Below are 6,056 nucleotides of genomic sequence, written 5' to 3'. Positions count from 1 at the left end.
TAAATTAAAAGAAATGTAGAAAGTGAGGACATATAATTAAAGTGGAATGCTGTCCTTTTCAATTAGTGAAGTAATTGGATGTAGTGAAGAAATTTAATGCATTTGATTTTAACTGAAGACACACATCCTGGGAGGAGACAACCCCAACACTGAAACCTCTCATACTCTCTTGCAGGAGCAGCCAGAATGCCCCACATAGTGCTGCACAATTAAAAAGCCAATTAGATGAAATGACTTTATTTTTTTATTTTACCTTTTTATATCTTGAGAATTTAATACACGTGTACATCATAACAATTCTTATAGTGTGCAAAGAACATTTTGTTCATTATTCATATGAGGGTTGGTAATATTACAATATTTTTTTAAATTGCTCCACTGTAATGGATATATGTCTCAAATATAGCAGATAATGTAACCTCAACTCCTTTGTCTACCAGCACCAAGTACTCTTTGAGACGAGTATCGTTATATAAGCCAGGTTGTCCTGGAACTTGCAATTCTCTTATCCTCCTGAGTGCTGTGTCTATAGGCGTGCATCACCACACCTAGCTTTTAAGTACTTTAAAAAGAACAAATGTTTCAGGCTTTGCCAGAAACAAACAACAAAAACTAAAACAGAAGCAGAGAAATGTTTATTCCCTCAAACAAATTTTCTAAAAGTAGCATGATGTTAATTAATTTTTTTTTAGCATTCTTGGGTTTTGCTGAGGTTTGATCGACAAAACTGTGCATATTCAAAATGCATGTACAATGATACTGATGTTTTGATACATGTGCTTATTGTGAGAGGATAACTAATATCAAGATAATTCACATAGCCAATATTTGACCTATTTACCTATGTTAAGTTGAAAATTTAAGGTAGTATTTTACAGAATTTCTAAGACTACATGTCAAAATGACAGTAGGTTACTGTGAAAATATTAGAAAATAATGCATCAACCTTTACTCTGGCCTAGTTTCCTTACACCCTTGGCTATTGGTAAATGTGCAATGACACTTGGAAAACACTTTGTGTATCTATTGATTAGTTTTTTCTGAGATGTTTCAATTTCCTCCTTTTCACTTTGCTGGCTTTAGAAAATTCTTTACTTAACCAGAAAGAAAAGGAAAAATATTTTAAAGACTAAATTGAATTAATATACTTGCAGCAATTTTTGAATTTTTGGGAAAAAAAACTGACTGGATTAAAAATTGAATCCCCTCACTCCTCCAATGCAGTTTCAAGTTTCCAATCTTCAGACTACCAAGAAAAAGAAATGGAGCCCCAGTGGCAATGGTTGTAAAGCAGAGTTTATCTTGTGACTAGCCTAGAATTTCAGCTTTACAAATCTTTGTTTCAATAACTCTTTTGTTGCCTGATGCATATGCCTGAGTGTAGATGAAAATTTCTCTCATGCCCAGTCCCACAACCATTTAGTCCTGAAGAAACACCCAGAGACTTCTATTAATTGTAAACAGGTTTGTCTATTAGCTCGGGTTTATGATTAACTAGCTCTTACAACTTAAATTAACCCATAATTCTTTTTTAAGATTTATTTATTTATTTATTTATTTATTTATTTATTTATTTATTTATTTATTATTTATACAACATTCCTTCCCTGTATGCTTGCATGCCAGAAGAGGGCACCAGATCTCATTATAGATGGTTGTGAGCCACCATGTGGTTGCTGGGAATTGAACTCAGGACCTCTGGAAGAGCAGTAAGTGCTCTTAACCTCTGAGCCATAATTCTTTATCTATGTTTAGTCATGTGGCTTTGTACTTTTTCTCAGTAAGGCATTTTCATCTTGCGTCCTCTGTATCTGGCTTGTGACTGACTCCTCTTCTCAGAATTTGCATAGTTTGATTGACTCATGTATACTTCCTGCCTGGCTTCTGGACAATGAGCATTTTATTAACCCAAAACCAGTGAAAAATCTTTAGAGTGTACAAGAGCATTATTTCACAATACCTGAGTTCTATAAAATATTACTTATTTGGAAACATGTCAAATATTTATGTCTTAGTGCTGAGCAGTGCCTATAACAGATGATGCCATGGTTATAAAACATGTTGTTAATGGATGTAAATATGATTTCCATTTCATCAGATAAAAGATTTGAGGCTGAGAGAAGTTTAGAAATTTATCCAACTTTTCAAGGCTAGTAAATAAAGGTAAAATTTCACCCAGACTTTCTGACTCCACCATTTATGCTTTAATTGTTGTGTTATATTACTACTTCAATTTAAAAACTTCCTGTCGCTTCAAAAAATAGTTAAAGTTGTGAATGACATTAAATTATGATGGAGGAGGGTCTTCTATCAATCTGTTGATTTCATTGGTTAATTAATAAAGAAAACTACTTGGCCTGATAGGTTAGAACATAGGTGGGTGGAGTAGACAGAACAGAATGCTGGGAAGAAGGGAAGTAAGTCAGATGCAATGAAGCTCCGACTCAAGATGGACATAAGCTAGAATCTTCCCGGTAAGCCACCCCTCGTGGTGCTACACACATTACTAAATATGGGTTAATCAAAATGTGAGAGCCAGTAAGAGGCTGAAGCTAATGGGCCAAACAGTGTTTAAATGAATACAGTTTGTGTGTTGTTATTTCGGGTGTAAAGCTAGCCATGCGGGAGCAGGGCAGGACAAAAAGCAGGCCTGCCCCCTGCTCGCCTCATCACTACAAAATTATATGAGCTCTTTGGTTTTAAAAATGTCTACAGTTCTTCCATGAAGTGTCTAAATTAATTTCAGTTTTATTGTAGTATAGGAAAAAAACTCAACAAAAACTCCTATACCACCAGTAGCTATAATCTAATGCTGAAAGATAAAAAAAACCCACATTTTAAGAAAGATGCATATCAGATACTCCAAATTTGGAATTATGTTAAAGACATGTTCATGTATTGGCTTATTTTGTTTAATTGGTGTATCCCATATATAGTGAAGTCACAGGATATCCATCAACTAAATGTGAATTGTGCTCTCTGTGCTGTGTTTTAACTTGTCATCTGTGTTCAGACCTCTATCTAGCTTCATTTTCTCAATCTTTACTGATAAAAATATTTCCCTGTAATTAGGGAAACCTAGTTGACAATCACTCAGAAACTCCTTTGTTCATTGGATGAGAATTTCAGAGTCAAGGATACGTTCACGTATTAGACCTATTCTTTCCAGCTATCCAGGCTTTATTGCAACTTATAATGGCAAAGAAAAGCATCCACCCAATAGGATAAGTTTAATTTATCTCACATATCATATTTTAGCCTTGATTTTGCATCCCTACTACATTTTAAATCTTCCATACCTGTACTTCTTTGAACTAATAATTCCAGAAATTTCAGAAATATATATTCTGATTCACAAAATCTTTAAAGCCATTTGAATATCATGATTATCATATCATATCAAATCCATTCAAGTATAATATCACAGATGATATTTTAGTATCCTAGTTAAATATTTTTTTCACTTTAATATGTCTTTGTCACAGTATGCTTACTTTTTTTCAAGGATTTGTTTATTTATCATGTATACAATATTCTCAGTATTCTGCATGTATGTCTGCAGGCCAGAAGAGGACACCAAATCTCATTACAGATGGTTGTGAGCCACCATATGGTTGCTGGGAATTGAACTCAGGACCTTTGGAAGAGCAGGCAGTGCTCTTAACCACTGAGCCATCTCTCCAGCCCCATATGCTTACTTTTATTACTGATTATTCTTGGAGTTCATTTGTCTTCATTACCCAATGAAAATAAATAGGATAGAAATTCTGTTCTGCCTATACATATCTAGGACATAATAGATACTCAGCAATGTTTAAAAGAACTAACTCTATTATCTGTATGATTTCCTAATTCATCAACTTTCCTCTCTTCTAGGATCTAATACATTATCAACTTTCACAGTTTTAGTGATTTTCATCGGAAAAAGTTTTGGTAGTGGTACTCTACAACAGGGCAGTAAGAAACTTCACAGAAACTCTGGTCACTGTAATATAGTGGCATCTCTGTTGTGACATCAAATGCTTCTCTGTGGATATCAAAATATTCCCCAGTAGAGGCAAAATTACACTCTGTTGAGAGTCACTGTTGTATTGCAACAGACACTTGTCCTGATTTCTTTGTATCTATCACCCTTGCCTTTCCAGCACCTTTCAATATGATTTCCCATACTATGGCAAGTTTTCCCTTCTCTTCAGACTAGATTTAAACTCTCTGGTACATTTTCTTGTAGCATTTGTAAGTATCCTTCATCATGCTACTATTTTAATTTTACAGCTCTCTTTTGTCTGTCTCTTCACTTTCCATAAAGGAAGAGATTGAGTTTGGGAGTTTCATTGGTTGAATCCTATTTTTTTATGTTCTAAATGACATATAGAAAGTGCTTAGAATATGTCTCTCTGTGTGTACGTGTGTTTGTGTGTGTTTGTTTTGTATAAACGCACACCTTTATATGTGAGTGACAATGTATTTGGGGGACTGAGGTTGACATCACGTGTCTACTATTATTTTTCACCTGAGATTTTGAAACAAAATCTCTGATCTCAGTGAACCTGGAGCTCAGAGACTTGCCAAGAATAGCAGGCCAGAGATATTTAGGAATGCTCTGTGGATCTCTGCAGCCTTTTAAGTGGTGGCTGAGGATCTGAATTTAGATTTTCTTGTTTATACAACAAGTCCTTGACTGACTGAGCTTTCTCCCCATCTGTTTAGAAATGCTTCCTAAATTAATAAATAATATCCACCTGTTAAATTTCTTTTTTTACTATTTCCAATAATCACCTAATGTCTATAGAAACTTCTACATGTGACCCAAACTTAGGTTAGGATTGGGGAAAAAAGGGAATATTTTATTAGTTGATTCAGTAACTACACAGAGGCTGGCATATGATAGTCATGTTTCTTAAAATACACATATGCTGACTTAGCAGTCTTTATAAATTTTGTTAAGCAAGTAAAATATCCTACTGGACATTTAATTGGTGATAAATAGAAAGAATTTAAAGCTAATATTCAGTTAATCCAAAAAATGTGATGAAGTTGAAACTTTAGCCCCAAGACAAATATCATTTTTTATTTGAGAGACATATTTAGCTGTGTACTAGAATATTAGTAGGTCAGAAAGTTCCAGGTGTTTAGCTAATTTTTTTTAAAAGTTTATAAATGGTTAATCAATTTAGATTTTTCCAAGTAACCAAATATTTAGATATTGATTAGAAAAAAACTTTAAATGTACAACTTGAAGGACAAAGAGAACCACAAAAAAATAAGTTTCTTCCAGAAGTCTGGTTGAAGCAGTTTTGTTTATTTATTCAATTCTAGCTTTTGATGTCTTAAAGTGAGTCCAATTTTAAGACTTCAAATTGCCAGGGAAGATATCAGATACTAGAAAGGAGACACATGGAGGAGGGGAGGGTACCATTTTTCTGTACACTGCCTTTCTTGATATGACCCTTACAAGGAAATCTGAAAGGAAAATGTGTGAGACTCAAGTTAAGTGGCAAGTGAAATTATTGTGTTTAGGGCAAGCATAATATGCATGCCATGCCGGAAATATACAAAATGCATCACCATAAAAACATATTTGGTGTGTTCTACATGTAGTTGTAAGGCTTTGGAAAAATACAGTTATTTTCTTCTCCAGTGCCCGTCACTTTTAAAATTGTGAAAATCTCATTTCCAGGAAAAATACTTCTGCAAGCATCATGACATCTATATGAGGAAATATATATTCATATATGTTTATATTAACATGCAACATTATTACTGGCCTTTATTGACTATTCAAAAAAGAAAATTATATTATATTCACAACCATTAAACCCATTCAAACTCTAGAATATTTATTACCCCAAATTTATAAAGAGTAAAATTAAGTTCACTGAATTTAGGCAACTTGAAGGATAGCTTGCAACTAGTAAGTAGCTGGGCTTTAGATTTAATTACATGTTTACCCTTAACTTATTTTTTAACAAGATAAGAAACTGAGAAACTTTTAGAATACACACACCATTAGATACTTCTTTTGTAACAATTATCAATTTATCATCCTGACTACA

Source organism: Arvicola amphibius, chromosome X, assembly GCF_903992535.2.
Source record: "Arvicola amphibius chromosome X, mArvAmp1.2, whole genome shotgun sequence".
Taxonomy (NCBI): Eukaryota; Metazoa; Chordata; class Mammalia; order Rodentia; family Cricetidae; genus Arvicola; species Arvicola amphibius.
This window is presented reverse-complemented; position numbering follows the sequence as displayed.